The sequence below is a fragment of the Papaver somniferum genome, chromosome 6 (assembly GCF_003573695.1).
Source record: "Papaver somniferum cultivar HN1 chromosome 6, ASM357369v1, whole genome shotgun sequence".
Classification (NCBI taxonomy): domain Eukaryota; kingdom Viridiplantae; phylum Streptophyta; class Magnoliopsida; order Ranunculales; family Papaveraceae; genus Papaver; species Papaver somniferum.
In genome coordinates, this window is record NC_039363.1 from 7,259,390 (window position 1) to 7,282,460 (window position 23,071).

A 23,071-nucleotide genomic window follows, 5' to 3' on the forward strand; every position below is an offset into this window, starting at 1 on the left:
ATTAACTAGATAAGGTCCGCGGTCGATGAAGGTACAAATATGTATAAAGGAGCATCAATTCTCGATGGACCCGAAGTTACCAAAGATGTCCCTGATGGGGAACGAGCTATAGATACTAAGCTTCACTTCCAAAAAAGGGGACACACAATTACTGAGTTAGGTATAGAGAGAGCTTATACTTATTGAATGCAAATAGTGAGAATGTATGTTCTTTAATTTTAATTCCATTTAACATATTGGAGAGCATTGAATATTTTGTAACCACACTCAAATTTTAATAAACTCAACTACTCGTTCCCGTGGAGTAGACAAATGTTGAACCACGCAAATCTCTTGTGTTCATGATAATTTAGTTGCACTTATTTTATTATCGTATTTATATTTATTGAGACTTACATCTTAAATACCTTCTTTTACTTAACGGTATCAGTTCAACTGATGTATTTTACTACTTAGTATATGATCCTCTGAATTGTTCATGTTACATAAACTATCGGAAAAATAGTAGTCACATTAATGTGAGTTAGGTGCTTGTTTGATTAATTAATTTTGTATCTCTGATCTTAAATTTTGGGTGTAAAAGCAAGTAAAATTTAGGAATCCTTAGACAATTGTTTAAAACAGCCATTTCTGGACTACAAGATGGAAATGCAATTCCCCAAGTGAGCTTGGCAATCGTTGGTTACTTCTAATGAGTTAAACATGTCAAGGGAAAATATAAGTTTATCTACTTCAAAAACAAATCTGCACCGTCACTTACACAAACAAACTTAGCCAAACTGTGCTTTATATTCTTGAGGTATTTTCAATTTTCGTCTTTTATCAATTGGTTGCCTTTTCTACGACTATATCCACGCCAGCCAGCTCCCATGCCTCGCTTTTTTGTTAAGTTTTAATATTTGCACAACAGAAAGAAAGAAAACATAAAGTCTCAAAACGAAGTTACAATCGTGCATGTTTCAACTAGTAAAGTACTAAAGTCCTGACGTTTTTAGCATGAGCAAACAGCAATATAGGGCTCGGTTGTTGACCGTGGGGCCAAAAAGAGGCTGGGGTAAAAGAAGAGGTAATTTAGAGAAATGTAGCGGGAGATGTTTCAACTTTCAATGAGTTTACCCATTGAATTTTTTTTTAGGGTTACTTGGTTTTTGGTACTTACATTTTGTCCAACGTTCATTTTGGTCTAATATTTGTCCAACTTAGACTTTAATACTTGGAAATAACGTTGACTTTAGTTGACTCAGTTAAATACTAACTTCCTATGAAAAAAAATAATACAGTAAAATAGAAAATAAATTAAAAAAATTATACGAATTGACCATTATAACCTCCGCTTTCCTCCCATAATTTTCAGAAGGGTATTTACAAAAATAGCCCCACTTCCTTAATCCGGCTTACAAAATAGTCCTACTGTTACAAAGTATTTGCAAAACAGTCACTGGACAGCTAACTACAACGTTATGTCACGCATCAGAGTTATGTCGGATGGTTAGATTACCTAATTACCCCTAAAGGAAACACCTAGTAAAACCACCAAAACTGGATCTCATTCGTATTTCTTCTTCTTCTTCTCCGCTTCTCGACCAGTTTTCTTCCTCTCTGCAACTAGAAAAAGGGTGAGTTTCCATGATAATTCTTTTGATTCTTCTTTTATCACGACGAGTTACTGAAGTTACTCACCATGAAGACGGCTATAAACATTAAGAGGTAACAATTTTTTTATTTGTGATTTTTCAATTTTTGGTTTCAGAAACCCTAGTTTTGGGTTTTTCTAAATAAACCCTAAATTTATCCAAATTGGTATTCCTTCATTTAGTTTGTTCAGTTTTCATTCGATTTTATGCTAACTTAATTGTGAATTCGGCCAATTGGTTTTTGAAACCCTAATTTGAAAATTATTTTTCAAGTTCAGTGATTTTGAATCGATAATTAAACGGTGTTGCATAAGTTAAAAAAGAGTTAGGGTTCTCTGTGAATTTCGATATGGATGGATTTTTTCAATAAACCCTAATTTAATTTGGTTCTGTAATTTGATTTATCAGTGAAGAAGAATAGGATTATGAATATGGATTTCGTGGTTAAGAATGGCTTTGATGGAGTTGTTGTTAAGAATGGTTTTGATGGAGTTGTTGTTGTGGTTAAAAATGATTAGGTGGTGCTGTTTTGCTGTTGGTGGTGGTGCTGCTGCTTGCTGTTGGTGAGGATGGGTATTTAGAATACCAGATGGCTGAAGTAAGGGAGAAGATGGTGGTGATTCTGTGGGTTGGAAGGAGCTACTGTTGCATCTTGAACTGGTGGTGTTGTAGTTGGTTGAACTATTGGATTTGTATGTGAGATTGCAATGGTTTGCTGAGAGAATGGAACTGAACGCACTGGTGTTGTGGTAGTTGTTGATTGCAGTGGTGAAGGACAGGGTAGAGTTATAGAGCTTGGTGTTGAACTGTGGTTGCAAATGCAGATGAGATTGATGCTTAATGTTTGAATGACGTAGCTTGAGGCTTTGTGTAACAGATGACTGAAGTAACGGAGAAGTTAGCACCGAAAATTCAGCCCAGTTCAGGATCGTGGCACCACATTCACTCAAGGGTTTACCGCTTCTTCTCTTGGGGTATAGTCACTGTCACCACCGTCGCTATCACCACTTCATCACCATCACCTCAACAACGGAAGAGGGGTATTTAGAACAAAACTCGGACTGTTTTTTCAAAAACAGTTAAGTCGGATGGAGAAAGACCAGTTTGTCATCACTAATTTAATGTATGGTCATTTTGTAAACCAAATTAAGAAAGGGTGACCATTTTGTAAAACACCCTTTTCAGAACCCCTCTTCTCATCTTCTCCAAACCCATCACCGCCGTCACCACCACTTTCTGTCTCTAATCTTCTCACCATTCTTCAACTGTTTCAGTAGCAATATACAGACCCATCACCGCTGCCACCACCATTTTTGTCCCTAATCTTCTCACCATTGTTCGACCGTTTCAGAATCCCATTGTTACACCTGTTTCTAACAAATGATACAAACATCAAAATCGAAAAAATTCACCCCCATCCACGAACCCTAAATTACCAACACCACCGCCCCTGCAATTAAACTTTCAATAAAAATCAACAAAGATCTCTATAAAATATTGTTCTTATTACTTCTTCCCTTGTCAAACCATTGGGGATTTTCAGATCCCAAAATTGCCTTCAATTTCTTTGTTAGGGTTTTTAGATCCCCAAATTAATTAACCATCAACTTATTTATACATCTTTACTGAGTTGCGGCGATAGGTTTTTGATCTTCGAGATTAATCTCTTTTGTATTTCTTCTAATTTGCAGAGGTGATTTTCTAATTTTAGTTGGCTGAGTAAACCGATCTTGTTGCTGGGTGATTAGGGAATTAATATGGGAAGAAAGACAACCTAAACAGTCAACTAGAGTCAACGTCGTTTTTAAGTACCAAACTCTAAGTTTGACAAATGTTAGACCAAACATTAACATTGGACAAAATGTAAGTACCAAAAACCAAATAACCCTTCTTTCTACATTTTCCCACGAAGGAAACTTGAAAGACTGAGAAGTAAAGGGATGTTTCTCCATTAATTGCAGCATTTGGGTTCCAAGAAAAACCCTTGGGTTTCACATTTTCACCTATAAAGCTTCCATCTTGAAACCATTTTGAGACACGGAACAGACATTAAGAGAGGTTGGAACTTTGGAAGAAATTGGAAACTTTGAGAGAGTTCATATACAGACCAGAGATTAGTTAATAATGAACTTAAAGACCCAAATTGGTATCCTTTTTAGACAACATATTGCTTATTGTTGTTTTTGAACTTCTAACCATCCTTAATTTTTGGATGCCAAACATCAACTGGAATTAGAGGTTGCACTAATGAAAGGGAGATTGGAAGCCTTGAAGCACGTTGCAGGTGCTGACGCAGATTGTGAATTGAAGAAGAATATCAAAGATTTGACTGTATCTTTGAAAGACAAGATAGAAGAACTAGAAGCCATGATCTTTGACTCTACTAGTCAAGGAACGCCAAGGCACCAATGAGCTGCAGGAAGCTCGAAAGGAACTAATCAATGTGAGCTTCTCTTTTCTCTTTTCCTATCCTATCCTTAAAACATGTGCTCACTTGGTCCAATATTCATTGCTCTACTTTTGTTGACAAGCATATCTTTTACCATAAGCCAAAGGTCGATCAAGGCTAGACAGCAAGGGATACATAAGAATTTGACCATATTTCCTTCTCGCTGAATGTAATATATATTTTAGATCGGAATATCATTCTCCGTATCGTTTCCTAACAGAATAATTATTCTTTGGTTGTATTCTAGCAACTGAGAGAAATGGGTAATGGTGGTGCCATTGGAGTTAAGAGAATGGGAGGCATTGATTTTAAACCTTTCCAGGATGCGTGCAAGAAGAAGTATAGTGCCGATGAAGCAGACGTCAAGGCTTCTCAACTTCTTTCTGATTGGGAAAATGAACTTAAAGACCCAAATTGGTATCCTTTTTAGACAACATATTGCTTATTGTTGTTTTTGAACTTCTAACCATCCTTAATTTTTGCATATAAATTCATATTTGGCCAATCGAATGGAAACAGGAAATTAAGGGTAACTGCAAACTCGATCAGCTAACTAGGGGTTGCTGCCCAATAATATATGCTAAGTGATTAACAACAACCACTCGTCAATCCTGCAAAATTAGGCATAACACTTTGAGACTAATACTTCAATCAAAATTTATAAATACTCCTAGTTGGCTAAGAAAAGCGTGATCCCCCTACTAGGACTGCAATACTCAAATCCGCAATCTTCTTCTGATCCGAAACCATACAATTGCAGCAATCGTAGCACCCCCTAAGTGAGCTTCTCCTGAGATTTTACCATCTTCCTTCTTCATAATGTACAGATCTTTTCCAACTAGAAATGCTCCCACTAGCATTGCTGGAACCGGTATAACAAGATAGAAATAGATTGTAGATTTCGGAAAAAGAAAGCATGATGTACCAAGTAGAATACGGAGCCGCTGATTGCCCCGGCGAAATACAAGTTCAGCAAGAACTGTGGTCCGAATAGCAGTCCTGTTGGTCTTCCAAAGAAGTAAAAACTTATTATGTTACTGATAAAATGTCCATCATTGATACGACTGAATGCAGAAGTAATAATTGTATGAACACGCCCGCTTATGAAGTTATCTAATGAAATCATAAAAATTTTGTTCATAAATGAAGGATCGGCAACTTTCCACATGGTAAAAACAACAACATTGGCTCCGATTAATCCCCAGAAAACACCATCTGCTGACGGGAACCACGAACCACGAACCACCACCACTCGGTATCTCTGGTTTGATCCAACACTAAGATTATTTCCAGACAAATTACGACGACTTGAAACAACAATCACATCGTTAATGTAATTAATACTCCGTTTCTTCAAATGGGAGTTTAAGACTACACTCCTTGAAAAAGCCTCATAAATAATGTTATGGTGAGATTTTGGTGCGCTAGAGAGAAATTTAGTATTAGTGCTAATGTTAGAGCTGAAGAACTCTCTTGTGGTGTATGAGGATGAAGCTATCAAGTTTTTAATACAACAGACATTTCCTGGAATTCTAGTGATAAGCTTGAATGAAAGTAGTAGTTTCTGCATTTTGACGATTCAAGGTCTAGAGACAAGAGAAATGAATTAAACAGCTCGGCGTGGTGATGTCTTTAGTCTTTCGAAGATCCCATTTAAGTAGAAGAGAAGAAGAGGACAAAGTTAAGAAAGATAAGCCAGAAGTAAATGACAGCATTGAGAGGACATGCCAAATGAACCCGAACATGAAATTTAAAATGCTAATGAGGAATGGAGATAGGTTGTTACCAACATATGCACACTGTTTTGATTTGAGGTGTGCATGAAACTTTGTTAGTTATGCAGAAATTAAATGATAAGCATGCATTATGGGAATGGGATAGTCTTTTCCGGTGTTAATAAAGCAAAGCCAACCTACTCATATGTATTTTGAAAGTTCATACATATATAATGAGTTCTACAAGGGACACACTTTAAGTTTCCTCTTTTCTTTGAAACATACGTACTATTAGTACAAATCTCTGCAATTTGATGATGAGTGAGGTACGTACAAGGTTCAGTTTCTGCTCCTATGTTTTTGACCAGGCCTAGTTCTATCAGACACAAATCTAGTGCTGCGTGGGGGTGAAAACAAATTCACTGAGTTACTAACAGTATTGGTGGCAAAGAGTCATCGGGCTCCAGGTCAACATTTTACATTTTCTACTTCCAAACAATTTTAAAACTTTCCAACCTTATGCCAACAACGGTTTCGTGGTGTAGTTGGTTATCACGTCAGTCTAACACACTGAAGGTCTCCAGTTCAAACCTGGGCGAAGCCATAAATTTTATGTTTTTTTCTATTTATTTTTTTATCGATCCGCGAGTTAATAAACCTAAAGGTGTCACATTCCATTCACAAAAAACCCATAAAAACAAAAGTAACACAAAAACCCCAAAAATAAATAAAAATAATGTTATGTAATCGCCGACTATCAGAGGTGATTTAAGAAGCGCATGGTAAACACAATGATACGAATGGAGATATAGTAATTCTTTAGTCCGAATACTATTGCTTGTAGCGTACAGTACCATACAAGTATATACAGAGTGTACGGGAAAGAATGGAGCGTTTTATTACTGGACATTTTTGTTTATCTTGTTACACTAGTATACAAGGCTATTTATAGCCCAACTTAACCGCCAATGCATACAAGGTGGTTACAACATGAGTTGCCACGAGTCCACATACGTGGGTTTAGTTGATGGACTAATGTACTTTATGTTAATCTAAAAGAGATTAACTTATCTCTTAATATAAGTGAGTTCCACTAAATGTGGTCAGCCATACTTTGAAAGCCTGATACCTATAACACTCCTTCTTGGATGACCACTATTTTAAGATTATTGTCTTGTTAGAGCTTTGCCAGTAAAACTTTAGTAGCTTTAAAACAGTAATGATCACTAATGATTTTCTTCATTTGTCAAAGTTGTCCAGGAAAGCCGCTTGGGATAAAACACAAACACTTGAAGGTTAGAAACAAAGTTGGTCAGCTGTGAATTTCTCTTTCGTTGAAGTTGCGTTAGAGAAATCACTTGCAAAACCTCAAAAGAATAGTCTGACCATCCGGTCGCTGATCCGCGGGTGAAATCTATGGATATACATCTCTTTAGATGATGATCACCGTTCTAAGATTGTTGTCTCATTAAAAACCTCGTCAGGAAAACCCAGAGGGACAAAACATGTACGTAGGAAAACATGAGTACACGGAACAATGATAAATCCGCAGATGTTGCCTCGTTAAAACCTTGCCCGGAAAAACGGAGAGGGACAAAAACCAGGACGAAGGAAAAAGAGTACAACGTTTCGAACTGCAGATAATAGTGGACTCGCATGCCTCATTAAAACCTTAACAAGGAAAACCCAGTGGGACGAAAACCTTGACTAAGGAAAAAGAGTACACTGCGTAATGTCCAACATTCCCAATATCCACAGTCTTTTATGGCTTACTCCCCCTGATGAGTAGGTATCTTAGTTGATCATTTTGTTTGACAGTATTGCATAAAGATCACGAGCCATCTTCTAATGAATTCAGCAGCTCCATCTTCCTTTAGTTGAAAAACTTGGTGTGATTTATCTTTGTGCAATTTCTTAATGATCATCTTGTTGTGCCAGCCTTTTATTCTCCACTAGCTTTGTCTAAACAATCATAATCGATCGGAGGATGAACAAGTATCCTCTACTACCAGGATATTATCTAGGAAAATGTTTAGCTGCTTTAACAAACCTGCCAAAAATCAAAAATTAAAGAGTCTGATTAGCTTTTCTCTGTGGGAGACATTCAACGATCTTTCATGCAAAAGATCAAGCTTAATGGTACCACGAAGATGGAGAAGTTTTCTTCGGACCTATGTCTCGATACTGGTGTTGGGTAAAACCAGTCTTACATGTTCGTACAAACTTAATATCAGGTACCTATAACATATCTCAGTTAATGTACCCTTAATTTACACATCCATTGTGTAATGTAAACCACAGAGTGATACATCTCCTTTGTTGAGATGTAAATCAATCAATCTTAAAACTAAGAGATCGCGTAGCTGCAATTGTGGCAGCTTGTCCATTTAAACATGTCTAAACCTTTTAAGGTTGATTAATGGACTTCCATCTACAACGCTCAACCAACAGATTAAAACCTTGTTTTACCGAGAATTCATCTCGAACTCCTGCTTTAAGCATTTTTGTGCTTTGGACAACTCTTCAGGAGTTCCAATAAAGTAGATGTTGCACAAACAAATCTAGTAAATGCACAATTTATGAGCATATAAGATGGTTTACATATCCCTGGATAACATAAACATTCACTTAGACGATTGATTACTTTCGTCCTTGTTGAGTAAATGTAAATGACATGGTAATTCAACTGATAGTTAAAAACTTCAGGAATTTAAATGCAGTTTTCTGTATCTAGTCTTTCATAAAGATCCGCAGTAACCACATCCACTAGATGCACATCGAGTCCTTAAAAGACTGTCATACAAATACCAAAAAGGTAGTTGCATCCATAACAGGGAATATGTTACAAAGCAATCCATCTCAGGTTCCTGTAAAAGACTTTGTGCCATTAGTTGACTTTACTTTTCTCACTACAGACATCCACATGTAGCCACTAGGGGTTACATTATCAGATGTCGGAACTGCAAACACCCACCTGCTGCTAAGAGTGACGCACGTTATCGAGTGTTCGGGTTGCAGTAACAATATTATGCATTTTGTAAGAAAGTTGTTATTCTGCTTCGATCTCTCCTGGTTTAACCAATCATACCTTTGATGACATTCCCATAGATAGTGGTTTAAAACCAACAACACTTACGGCAGTATCTGTGGATACTTTGACTATGTCATCAACAATCATTTAATTATGATGGAAAATTTCTCTATTGCATGGTTGCCTTAAGGAAATCCTCTCATTTTGAGGTTTCACAGCCTTTGCAGAGACATTCTCTTATTAGGAGAACTATACTTAGATAAATTAGACCTTCCACTGATAGTATCTTTGAGAGAACTATCTTTCAATGATTGTGACTGGTTCTTCCTTTTAGGAGGCGCAGAAAATTTTAAGTCAACTAGTCATCCACGCTGAAAGTGTGTTTTATGTGACACACTTGCTACTACATTCACAGCTTCTCAAGGAAGCAAATTGATTTTCAATTTCTGAAGATATCAAATCTTCTGCATGTCTTTCATTGCTGAAAACATCAAGATGAGATACATCCCGGTTTATCTTGTGCAAACCAGAATACTTCACGCCGTTTTTCAGGCGATAGCGTTTCCTCCCCCAAACGGTGTAAAGACTTTCTCATCAAATTTTGCAAATATTATAGTAGAGTACTAACAACAGTGGAATGTAGCACGTCTCAAACAGAAAACATGACAATGGTTTCATGAGTAATAAGTTCAAAATGCTTTGTGAATGAAGTAACTAGACCATTCAATGAATGCACAAGAACAACAGGTATATTCACCATCAATGCCCAAGGCATCACTAGGATGATACAACATCAATAACTGAAAAACAAGAGTTTCATTTAATATCTATATGAGTATAGATATACAGTTACCACCCAGTTGATAAGTCGAGTCACATATGACTACCAGACCATGCTTCTATCAACCTGGTTAGTGGCTGTGGAAACTCACTTTCATAGGGTGGCGCTGCAAGCAACCTAAATTAGTTTTCTCACTGCGCATTCATATAAGCATCACATTTGCGACTGATGCTAAGACTAAGGTCTCAAAAGCGTACAAAAGGGAGAAAACATCCCAATATGAACTGAGGTCTATATCTGTCAATCATATAAACGTTGTCGATAATTCTTTTGCAAAGGGGGATATCTATCCACAACAATTTCAGTAGCTACTCTGAACATTATCGACAACCAGTTCATAATCAGCTAGTTAACGATCTTACATCATTCTCAAGAGCATGGGGATATTTTAATCCATTGGTACCATATTTCAGTATGTGGATATTCTTCACCACAAGATATCAATGCAAATTAAAGGGATGTGCTCCTCGTCAGGAGATATCTCAACTCATCACTCAAAGAGAATATGGAAGTCATCTGATTAGATCGACATACCTCATACAAGAGATTTTTGTCTATGCTTCTAAGCATATTTCCAGACGAAACAATCGTTACGATTACATGGAAAGCCTTGCAAGGAATTTAATATATGCCGAATCAAGCAAGCGTACTCTTGCTAAATCTAGAAACATAGTAATATCCAACACCTCAGGCATTTCTTGGTGTGATAATTTAGATGGGACACAATTGGAATTAACCAATGTCGTCGACGATCCTCCCCCTGATCCTCAGGCGGGAATGTATCATCAACAGAACATGCAGTTCCACATTATTGTACCTATCAAGGGAGCAACTGGGTGCACAAAGCAACATAACACGCAACCCAGGAGATATAACTGATCCGGTTTTCTCTCTCGTTTACTGTTCAGCTGGAATAAACTTAAGAATTTACAGTAAACTGTAAATGAATTTTATGACCATAGACACTATATCAATATCAGTACCAGTCCTTCCAAGACGACTGATAGAGATCAACAACAATGAACATCATTTCTAATGCACGTATCGTGTCTTTTATGTCACAGCGACAGCAGAGCTCTTCCAGGCTCAAAGATGGACTATTCAAACCAATCGCTATCATACCGTCCAGTATTATTCCAATTCTAGTGGTTCCGTGCTCATTAGGTTCTTAAACCTGACAACTATTGTGGTTCCCATATTCAAATATGTCTACCACAATTGTATTTTCCTTCTTTTCCAAAGATAGACTTATTTGCATAGGTACTACTGCAAGTTTAATTTACCAAATTCAGTATTTTAGATAATAGCTCAGGAGACGAGAAGACATGATATTAACTCTAAATATCATTTACAAAAATGAAACACTCATTATCGGTTGACGTTTGTACATCTACGAGGCGCAATTAGCATTTGCAGCACTCGGTGTTGTTGACACAACATATACAAAGTGAAAATTAAGCACTAGCTCCTTAAAGCTCGTCGATGCATATAATTGGCGCTGATGAGTGCCAAATATTGTATATATTTATCCCTTTTTGTTGGCATTTAACTCATCCTTTGTGCATTAATTCTACATTTTATCCCATATTCTGTATTTTCATTGTTTTCAAGAATAAATATTTTTCTTACTTAATTTTATATTTTTAGGTAATAAATAAAGTTTGGATGAATTGCGGAGCGGAATAGAGCAGAAAAGTAGTGAAAAGCCGGGAGGAGTTACGCAAGGAAGCCGCGAAGAACGTTGTGCACAAAACCAAGAGGCTAGGAATGGTCTTGAAGAAGAAGAATTGTCCTTAAAGAAGATATGGGCTTGGCATACCCAAGGCCCAAAACCCTTACTCAAACACATTTCCACTATCCAAGCCCGTCTCGGATTTCAGCCGTCAGATCGAAGCATTTCAGCATCCTACGGTCGCTCCATCATCGCACATCAAACTCCGAAGCCCCCGCTTTACATCGCAACGCCCATCTCCATCTTGGGTCGTCCGTTTTGCTACATCCCTTCATCCGACGGTCGCTCCACGCTTACCTCCGTATCGCCGTTGGATCCACCTACCATCTTCCCATCCATCGCTCCTTGTCGCAGATCATCAAACCTCTCTGAACCCGCCTAACACCCAAGATCGAACACCCTATACCCCTAGCCAAACGCCCCCTAACCCTAACTCTATCGACTTCTTCTTTCTTCTCCATCTCTTCTTCCTTCCCCCGTCTGCAGAACCCGTACCACCACCATGTCCGCCATCATCACCACCAACTCCACTTCCACAACCACCACTTCCACCAACTGCCAACAAACACCATCATCATCACTCCCAAATCCCTCTAACGTGCCCATCATTTCCTATTCACTGATTGCCCCTAGTCTAGGGTTTTGAAAATTAGGGAAAAAGAATTGATGGACATGGCAGAGAAATTAGGTGAAGCTAGAGACAAACTGACACATGGGAATGGAGTAGGAGAACAAGAGGAAGGATGGGTCAGTGTGGATTGAAGAGAAATCGCATCAAAGAAGGTAAAATCCGAAACCCTAATTTCTCTGCCAAATTAGGTATTTGGGAAATTGTCCCCAATTTTCAATTGAAAAAAGCATGGAGAAGAACAGAGATGATAGGGGTATGGTTGAATTAAGTGAATTAGGTGAGAAGCCCTAATTATGTACTGTTTGATTTTGGGGATTTTTGGGGAAGAACCTTAATTTTGTAGTTTTGGGAAATTGGGTCTGTGGGTATAAATAGGAAGTGTGGGTGTGTATGAGGGGGGATCTCTGGACTAGCCAGTAGACATTTGAAGAAATTTTCATTACAATTTCAAATTCAGTCCCTTTATCACAGTTGATTTTTGAATGTTGTGTGTTGTGTTTGAATTATCTTGTATGATGAATGCTTGTGTATGTAATATGTTGAGCATGAGCTAAGTAGCATTAAGCTAAGGCTCAGTTGAAGCCTTATGCACTGTCAAATGACAAGTTGCTAGGATAGTTAACTCCATGCCCTGTTTTGCTTGAGCAATTGGAAGAAACTAATGTTCATAGTGCCTGTGATTGACTGTTCTGTCAAAAGACAGTCAATACTAGGGGCAAACTAATGATCAAGTTAGTTATCTTCCATTTCTAGATGTATGCATAGGATATTCAACTCAACCTAGAAATATGTTGTTTGATTAGGACACAAGGTGGATTCTAAGCCTTGGCTTAATCACAAATCCTTTACAATCACTTATAATTTCAGTTCTATTTTGTTCCCTGCTAAATTTACTTTCCTTCACTGTTTTTCTTGCATTTTGAAGCTGTTGTGCACTGAAATCAGTGCACAAACTCCCCCTTCCCTTGGCTTACAGCCTTGGTTCCCTGCTATTTTTATTTTATATCCTCTGCCATTTAATCTTTGCTGTTTTGCCATCTTGTGTTAACTGCTTTGGTTTGTTAACTGTTTTGGTTCTTTGCATCTGCCATATTACCTTGCCTTGCTCACTGCCATAGTGCTTTGCACCCATTGATAGCTTAGGATAATTTCTTGTATGCTCCCACTCCCTGTGGACTGATCCCATTCTTACTTTCTATACTAAAACTTGACCTTGTATACTTGCAAGTCTTTTGTGTGTCGTTCCCAAGCACACCAAGTTTTTGGCGCCGCTGCCGGGGAGTGGTGCTTGCTGCTGCTGATTTCCTTTGCTGTCCTGACCTGCAATCATTGCAGCAAATCATTGCATACTTGCACCAGATCATTGCAGCATAACCTCTGCAATCATTGCACTGCAATGATTGCAACTTCTGTTTAGCCTCTTCACTATCATTGCACACTGCTTGTGCAATCATTGCAGTTCTGCCTTGCTATCATTGCACTACAATGATTGCACTATGATCATTGCACTGAGTTGTCTGAGCTTCTTCACTATCATTGCAGGTGCCACTGAGTTGCTGCAGAGCTGTGTTGCTGGCCACCTGAGCTGGGCTTCGCCAAACTTTGCAACTGGGCTTAGTCACCTGCTGCTGCTGGGCTCTGCCTTTTTCTGTTGCTGGGCTCGTGATCTTCTGCTCCTGGGCTTCGCAGCTGATCCTCCTGGGCTCGTGTTGCTGAACCAACTCCAACTGTTGCTGGGCTTGGGCGTGAGATACTTAGGACGATCCTAAAGCCCAACTGGGCTGTGCAACTAAAAGGGGACCAAAAGCCTATTTTTGGGCTTCCCTCCAAAAATCAAGTAAGCCTAACCCATGAGTTAACCCACTTGGGCCTCATTTAAATTCAAATTCGGGCTTGTAATAATTAATTTAATTATTTATTTGGGATTGTAATAATTTTTATTTTCCTTTATTTTCTTTTTCTTTTTTTTATTTGGGATTGTAATTATTTTTGTCTTTATTTTTTTTTCTTTTTCTTTTTCTTTTATGGGCTTGTCTTAATTATTATTATTGTTTTTATTTTCTTTTATGGGTTGTGCTAATTTATGCTAGGTTTAGTTAAAAAAATTTCCAAAGCCCAATTTTAAACCAAAAACAAAATCCCTTATTAAAACCAAAACCCACTCAAAACCAAATCATCAAAACCCATTTTAAACCAAATATTGGGCCTTTTTGTGGTCCAAAATTGTTTCCGATTGCTCTGACTAAAATGTTAGTTGAGGTACCTGCTAGGACATGATTGTGACCTACAGAGACCAAACAAACAGACTTGTTAGAATTAACCCAGACGAACCTATCGAAATTCTAAGTTCTGAGGGAGACAGTCCAGATCAACCAGAAACAATGGGAGAACCCCGTACCTCAAGGATTATATGTACCCAACGAACCAGTCAACCTTCTTGTATTGTGCTACCCGAGGTTAATGGCCATTATGAGCTGAAATCGAGCACAATACAATGCTTCCTATTTTTAGAGGTGTTGAGAATGAAAACCCTTACCACCATGTGAGAGAATTCGAGGAATTTGTGGAACTCTGCGTTTCACTCAAATGGACGAAACCCTAAAGTTAAGGCTCTTTCCTTTCTCCCTGAAAGATAAGGCAAAGGCCTGGCTTATGCTTTACAGCCTCAATCCATCATGACATGGGATGACCTCATAAAGGAGTTTTTCAAAAAGTTTTTCCCGAATCACAAGACTGCGACAATTCGTCAAAGTCTAAATAGCTTTGTGCAATTAGAGGGTGAGACCTTAGCTAGATACCTGGAGAGATTCAATGAATTATTGCTCCAATGTCCCCATCATGGTTTTGAAAAATGGAGACTTGTGCAAATTTTGTATGAAGGTCTAGATGTGTCCACCCGAACAACGGTTGAGTCGATGTGCAATGGTCTATTCGTAGACAAAACTGCTGATGCGTCTTGGGACTTCTTGATTGAAGTAGCTGAAAAGACGCAACAGTGGGAATCCATCCGTGAACCCAGAAAGACTACATCAGAAGCTAAGGCTTTTAGGATTGAAGCAATTTCGAGGGAAAAGCAAACATGGCATCAATAGTTAGGAGATTAGAAGAGTTAGAACTACATAAAAATTCAAAACCTTCCACCACTACTCTCCGAGAACATGTCGCTTCGTCTGTATGTGCCGCTTGTAACGATCCCAACCATCAATTCCAAAATTGTCCCGATTTGCTTGCAGTCCAGGAATCTAGGCTTGAACAGGCACATGCCATGTTTCAAAAACAAGAGCATAACCCCTATTCACAGACCTACAATCCAGGATGGAGAAACCACCCTAACTTTTCATGGTCCAAAGGACCCACTCAGGGAGGACCATCTCAACCCAATCAGAGCTATCAAAACAATCAGGGATATCAGAACAATCAAGGTTATCAACACCCGAGAAACCCTCAACAACAATCAAACCTCAACAATCATATCCTCAACACAATACCGACAAGAGATTATCCACTCGAGGAGATGTCCAGAGTCTGGTGCAAAGTCAGAAAAGTCTTGATCAAAAGATGGGTCAAATCTGTGATTCCATAAGTGAGAGAGAAAAGGGTAAACTTCCTAGCCAACCCCAACAAAATCCAAAGAGGATATTTCAAACAGGCACAACATCCTGCACTGAAACCTCACCCGATCAAGTCCATGCCATTACCACCCTCCGAAGTGGTAAAGTCATCGAGAACAACGTGGGCGAACCTAATGAATCTGATACAAATTCCACGCTGTCTCCACAACCCCAGAAAACCAAAGAATCTGAGCAAGTTGGAAAGCCTGACAATTCTACTGCTGTGAATGTCCCTTTGCCAACTCATTCTCCTGTTGCCCCATTTCCTCAAAGATTGATCTATCAACAGAAAAGTACCCATTATAATGAGATGTTAGATCTGTTCAAGAGAGTCAACATCAACATTCCTTTTCTTGAAGCAATCAAGCAAATCCCTGCTTATGCCAAATTCCTCAAAGACTTGTGTACTCAAAAGCGCAAGCTCAATGTGCACAAACGTGCTTTCTTAGCTGACAGGTGAGTTCCATCATTCTGAACAAAACTCCACCCAAGTTTAGGGATCCAGGATGTCCAACAATTTCTTGCACTATAGGAGAACACACGGTCAATAAAGCGTTATTAGACCTAGGTGCAAGTGTTAACCTTCTGCCATATTCTGTTTATGAGCAGTTAGGTCTTGGGGAGTTGAAGCCAACATCTATCACTCTACAACTGGCAGACCGATCTGTCAAGATTCCTCGTGGAGTGGTCGAAGACGTTTTGATCAAGGTTGACAAATTCTATTTTCCCGTAGACTTCATTGTCTTAGACACTCAACCTGTACAAAACCCAGACTGTCACATTCCAGTCATCTTAGGACGTCCTTTCTTGGCTACGTCCAATGCGATTATTAATTGTCGTAACGGAGTGTTGAAACTGTCTTTTGGCAACATGACGATAGAATTGAATGTGTTCGATATTAGTCAACAACCTGTGAATCTTGATGATGATGATGTGCATGAAGTTAATATGATTGAAGGATTAATACAAGATTCGTTGACTAACATTCTATCCGTCGATCCCTTTCAAGCATGTATGGAGAACTTTAACTCAGATTCCTATGATGATGCATACTGTAGTGACGTCCTATCTCTGCTCGAATCTGTACCTCAAATGGACGTCACTGAAAGAAGATATGAAGTGGAACCACCCTTACTCTCTGATTCCAAGCTTGTTCCATCCATTGTTGAGCCACCCAAGCTTGAATTGAAAACATTGCCTAGTACGTTGAAGTACGCATTCCTAGGTTCTTCTGATACTTTACCTGTCATTATTTCATCATGTTTAGACACGGAACAGGAAAGTAAGCTTTTAGAAGTACTTAAGGAACACAAAGAGGCCTTAGGATGGACCATCTCAGATCTCAAAGGAATTAGTCCCACCATTTGCATGCACCACATTAACCTTGAAGAGAATGCCAAACCATCGAGGGAAATGCAAAGGAGACTTAATCCTAACATGAGAGATGTAGTCAAAGGAGAGATCCTGAAACTACTTGATGCGGGTATCATATACCCAATACCTGATAGCAAATGGGTTAGTCCCATTCAAGTTGTGCCTAAGAAGTCAGGCATTACTGTAGTTCAGAACGACAAGAATGATTAGTCCCTACGTACAACCACAGGATGGCGAGTATGTATCGACTACAGAAGTTGAACACAGTAAAAGAAGGATCACTTCCCGCTCCCTTTCATTGACCAAATGCTAGAACGTGTGTCTGGACACAGTCACTACTGTTTTCTAGATGGCTTTTCCGGTTATAACCAAATTCACATTGCACCAGAAGATCAGGAAAAAACTACATTCACGTGTCCATTTGGGACATTTGCTTATAGACGTATGCCCTTCGGGTTGTGTAATGCACCTGCTACTTTTCAGCGTTGCATGATGAGCATTTTTTCTGACATGATAGATAGTTTTCTCGAGATCTTTATGGATGATTTCTCTGTTTGGTTCTTTTGACGAATGTTTGACATTGTCCTTGTGCTATCCAGATGTAAGAAAAGAACCTGTTCTAAATTGGGAAAATGCCATTTTATGGTGAATTCAGGAATAGTTCTAGGACACATCATCTCGGAAAAAGGAATTGAAGTAGATAAAGCTAAAGTGACCTCATTCAACATTACCCAACCCCACTCTGTGGGGATTCAATCATTTTAGGTCATGCGGTTTTTACCGGCGATTCATCAAAGACTTTAGCAAATCTCTCGACCTTGTGTCCTACTGCCAAAGATGTTGTCTTAACTTTGATGCTGCTTGTGTGAAGGCGTGGGAAGAATTAAAAACTTCCTTACCACGCTCCTATGTACCACCCAACTGGGATTACCGTTCGAACTCATGTGTGATGCTCTGATTATGCGTTGGTGCTGTTTTAGGACAGCGTGTTGATAGACTACCATATGTGATATATGCTAGTAAAACCTTAATGATGCTCAACTCAATTATTCAACTACCGAGAAGGATTGCTGTGGTTTGCATTAGACAAGTTTAGATCTTATTGATAGGATCTAAGATCATCATTACACTGACCATGCGGCTTTGAAGTTCTTCTTTAAGAAGGATGCTAAAGCTCGCCTTATTCGATGGATACTCTTATTACAGGAATTCGATCTCGAAATCCGTGATAAGAAAGGTGTGAGAATGTGGTTGCTGATCATTTGTCGATTAACCATAGAGTCTATTGAGAATCTGCGCTGATTAGAGAATCATTCCCTGATGAACACTGATGTCTGTGTCAACCTTCCTTGGTTTGCCGACATTGTTAACTACCTCGCAGGTAGGATGCCCTCACGTTGGTCGAGACAAGACCGCTCAAGTTCTTGGCTGAAGTTAAACATTTCCTTTGGGATGACCCATATTTGTTTAAGTACTGCCGAGACCAAATCATTAGGAGATGTGTCCCCAACATGAACAGAAAGATGTGATATCTTTCTGTCATGACCAAGCATGTGGAGGCATTTAGTGCCAAGAAAACCGCTGCAAAGATCTTGCAGTGTGGGTTTTACTGGCCATCGTTGTTTAGAAACTGTTATGAGTGTTGTATTGCTTGTGAGCGCTGTCAGAAACTAGGAAGTATCTCGAGGAGAAACATGATGCCGTTGAATCCGATTCTGATCGTTGAGCTATTTGATGTGTGGGGGATTGACTTCATGGGTCCATTCCCTACTTCTGAAGGTAAATTATACCTCCTAGTTGCTGTTGATTACGTTTCGAAGTGGGTCGAAGCTGTTGCAACCAAGACGAATGACCACAAGGTGGTACTCTCATTTCTGAAGGAGAACATATTTTCACGTTTTGGTACCCCTAGAGCTATAATCAGTGACGGTGGTTAGCATTTCTGCAACAAGTACTTTGAGTCTTTAGTACGCAAGTATGGCATAACCCACAAGGTTGCTACTCCGTACCACCCTCAGACTAGTGGACAAGTGGAAGTTTCTAATAGGGAGATTAAGCACATTCTGGAGAAGACGGTCAACCCGTCCAGGAAAGATTGGTCATTGAGATTGAATGATGCTTTGTGGGCCTATAGAACAGCTTATAAGACACCAATTGGCATGTCCCCTTATCGTCTGGTGTATGGAAAGCCATGTCACCTTCCTGTGGAATTAGAGCATCGAGCTTACTGGGCTATCAAGAAACTTAACTTTTCTCTCGACAAGGCGGGTGCACAACGGAAACTTCAACTCAATGAGTTAGAAGAATTAAGGAATGAGGCTTATGACAGTGCCAAGCTGTACAAGCAGAAGATGAAGCTGTTTCATGACAAGCGTATCCTAAGAAAGTCTTTCACTCCTGGTCAGAAAGTCTTGCTGTATGACTCCCGATTACATCTTTTTCCAGGAAAACTGCGTTCCAGATGGAAGGGTCCGTACCTAGTACGCACAGTTTTTCCTCATGGAGCTGTAGAGCTGGAGGATGTTTCCAACAAGAACGTTTTCAAAGTCAACGGGCAGAGATTAAAGCCATTCCTCGAGCCATTTCCACCCGACATTGAAACAACCAACCTGGAGGACCCGGTCTATGTGGACTAAACTGGTCCACTCTTTCCCTAAATAACCAAAAAGTTTTCATTCCCGACAAAACCAAATTTTTCCCAAAAAGTCCAATCCCATTAAAAACCAAATTTTCTTGTAGATAATGTGTTAGTCGAATATTTTATTTCCTTGTGTATATATTTTGTGCTCATCCATTGTGACTCCTAATATGATGGATTTTTGCCTTGAATAACGGAGTTTTAATCGAGCTTTCGCCGTACAATCGGGTATTCTCTCTCCTTTTACTCTACTCAGCATGTTCCTCTTCATATATTGTTTTATAATTCTTTCCATATTTTGAAACATTGAGGACAATGTTTAGTTTAGGTTTGGGGGTATGGAATGGATACCATGATAATATGCTATAATTGAAAACGAACTCCTTCTTCTTTTTCAAAAAAATTAAAAAATGAAAAATCATAAAAAATGGAGCTCATTTACCTTGAAAAGTTGATTTATGTGCATTTATGTTATACGTAGGGCTATTAGTCTAGAACGATTGGGCACTCCTATTCTAGCACATTTCACATAGTGATAAGAACTTTGCACGCGCACGATCTACCAATACATGTATAGCCTCATCCTTGAGGTGTTCTATCGGAAGTTACGATTGCCAATCACTTTAGAATACTGAACGAAACTTGACTAGCTTGTTCTTTGGTTGGTTGGGATAGAAGGTGGAGGTTACATTAAGAAAGACAACCATCGAATTTTACTGGGTGCATCAAAAAGGGCTACCTCTTGCTAAGAGTCATGTAATTATTATTTGTCTTTCTTTTTGTACATATATCAAAAATGTCAATATGTTGTAAAGATCAAAATTTATGTTTATCTTTAAAAAAAAATCATCAGAAAAATTCAGAAAAAAAAAAATACAAAAAAAATAAAAATAAAATAAAAATCAAGTAAATATCAGTTTCCATGTTTTGTAATATTTCTCTCTTGTCCAAAAATAAAAGTGAGTAGTCAATGTAAATAAGAGTCATGTAAAGAGTCATTTTTTGTTTTATTAAGCAAGGAAGGGTGCATGCCATTGATGTACAACGCGAGTGATTGTGAAATACCTCCTACTCATTCACAATTCTCGTAAAGTTCGGACAGCTAGCTAGATTTCGACCTCGGTTCTTAGCCTGAGAAACTATCTCTTGGTGATTAGTAGTCATAACATCCGATCTTTCTTTACACATGTGTAGATACACTTTACACTCTTATCACATGTCTTTAGTTGTTATCAGTGCTAGGATTGTGCCTTTGACAGCTAGATTGACATATTCCTTTGTTGTGAGCTTAAACTGTCTTGCACATGTCACGTTTCATGGAATCTGAGCTCATATTTTGTCCTAAGGTTTTGTAGGCACACCTCTGGTAAACCTTCACGAGAATTCAACTCGTCCACTAGGGACACTTAGTGGTTTAAAAGGCTTAGTGCATATGCTAAATGCATTCGAGAGACCAGCGACAGTGGTATAGTTAGGATTTCCTTAGTTTTGTTTTACTTGAGGACAAGTAAAATTCAGGTTTGGGGGTATTTGATGAGTGCCAAATATTGTATATATTTATCCCTTTTTGTTGGCATTTAACTCATCCTTTGTGCATTAATTCTACATTTTATCCCATATTCTGTATTTTCATTGTTTTCAAGAATAAATATTTTTCTTACTTAATTTTATATTTTTAGGTAATAAATAAAGTTTGGATGAATTGCGGAGCGGAATAGAGCAGAAAAGTAGTGAAAAGCCGGGAGGAGTTACGCAAGGAAGCCGCGAAGAACGTTGTGCACAAAACCAAGAGGCTAGGAATGGTCTTGAAGAAGAAGAATTGTCCTTAAAGAAGATATGGGCTTGGCATACCCAAGGCCCAAAACCCTTACTCAAACACATTTCCACTATCCAAGCCCGTCTCGGATTTCAGCCGTCAGATCGAAGCATTTCAGCATCCTACGGTTGCTCCATCATCGCACATCAAACTCCGAAGCCCCCGCTTTACATCGCAACGCCCATCTCCATCTTGGGTCGTCCGTTTTGCTACATCCCTTCATCCGACGGTCGCTCCACGCTTACCTCTGTATCGCCGTTGGATCCACCTACCATCTTCCCATCCATTGCTCATTGTCGCAGATCATCAAACCTCGCTGCACCCGCCTAACACCAAAGTATCGAACACCCTATACCCCTAGCCAAACGCCCCCTAACCCTAACTCTATCGACTTCTTCTTTCTTCTCCATCTCTTCTTCCTTCCCCCGTCTGCAGAACCCGTACCACCACCATGTCCGCCATCATCACCACCAACTCCACTTCCACAACCACCACTTCCACCAACTGCCAACAAACACCATCATCATCACTCCCAAATCCCTCTAACGTGCCCATCATTTCCTATTCACTGATTTCCCCTAGTCTAGGGTTTTGAAAATTAGGGAAAAAGAATTGATGGACATGGCAGAGAAATTAGGTGAAGCTAGAGACAAACTGACACATGGGAATGGAGTAGGAGAACAAGAGGAAGGATGGGTCAGTGTGGATTGAAGAGAAATCGCGTCAAAGAAGGTAAAATCCGAAACCCTAATTTCTCTGCCAAATTAGGTATTTGGGAAATTATCCCCAATTTTCAATTGAAAAAAGCATGGAGAAGAACAGAGATGATAGGGGTATGGTTGAATTAAGTGAATTAGGTGAGAAACCCTAATTATGTACTGTTTGATTTTGGGGATTTTTGGGGAAGAACCCCAATTTTGTAGTTTTGGGAAATTGGGTCTGTGGGTATAAATAGGAAGTGTGGGTGTGTATGAGGGGGGATCTCTGGACTAGCCAGTAGACATTTGAAGAAATTTTCATTACAATTTCAAATTCAGTCCCTTTATCACAGTTGATTTTTGAATGTTGTGTGTTGTGTTTGAATTATCTTGTATGATGAATGCTTGTGTATGTAATATGTTGAGCATGAGCTAAGTAGCATTAAGCTAAGGCTCAGTTGAAGCCTTATGCACTGTCAAATGACAAGTTGCTAGGATAGTTAACTCCATGCCCTGTTTTGTTTGAGCAATTGGAAGAAACTAATGCTCATAGTGCCTGTGATTGACTGTTCTGTCAAAAGACAGTCAATACTAGGGGAAAACTAATGAGCAAGTTAGTTCTCTTCCATTTCTAGATGTATGCATATGATATTCAACTCAACCTAGAAATATGTTGTTTGATTAGGACACAAGGTGGATTCTAAGCCTTGGCTTAACCACAAATCCTTTAAAATCACTTATAATTTCAGTTCTATTTTGTTCCCTGCTAAATTTACTTTCCTTCACTGTTTTTCTTGCATTTTGAAGCTGTTGTGCACTGAAATCAGTGCACAAACTCCCCCTTCCCTTGGCTTACAGCCTTGGTTCCCTGCTATTTTTATTTTATATCCTCTGCCATTTA

At 39.0% G+C, this 23,071-nt stretch overlaps 1 long non-coding RNA gene, 1 other non-coding gene and 1 pseudogene across 2 annotated transcripts; 2 read left to right on the plus strand and 1 right to left on the minus strand.

Moving 5' to 3' along the window:
* Positions 1–1,572: 1,572 nt before the first annotated feature.
* LOC113285386 lies at positions 1,573–4,483 on the plus strand. Its single transcript, XR_003328627.1, has 3 exons — positions 1,573–1,707; positions 2,043–4,077; positions 4,331–4,483. It is a non-coding gene; the product is annotated as an uncharacterized LOC113285386 (long non-coding RNA).
* A 316-nt stretch (positions 4,484–4,799) lies between these two features.
* On the minus strand, positions 4,800–5,653 carry LOC113290409 (annotated as a pseudogene).
* Positions 5,654–6,328: 675 nt separating this feature from the next.
* On the plus strand, positions 6,329–6,402 carry TRNAV-AAC. Its single transcript has one exon. It is a non-coding gene; the product is annotated as a tRNA-Val (tRNA).
* Positions 6,403–23,071: the final 16,669 nt, after the last annotated feature.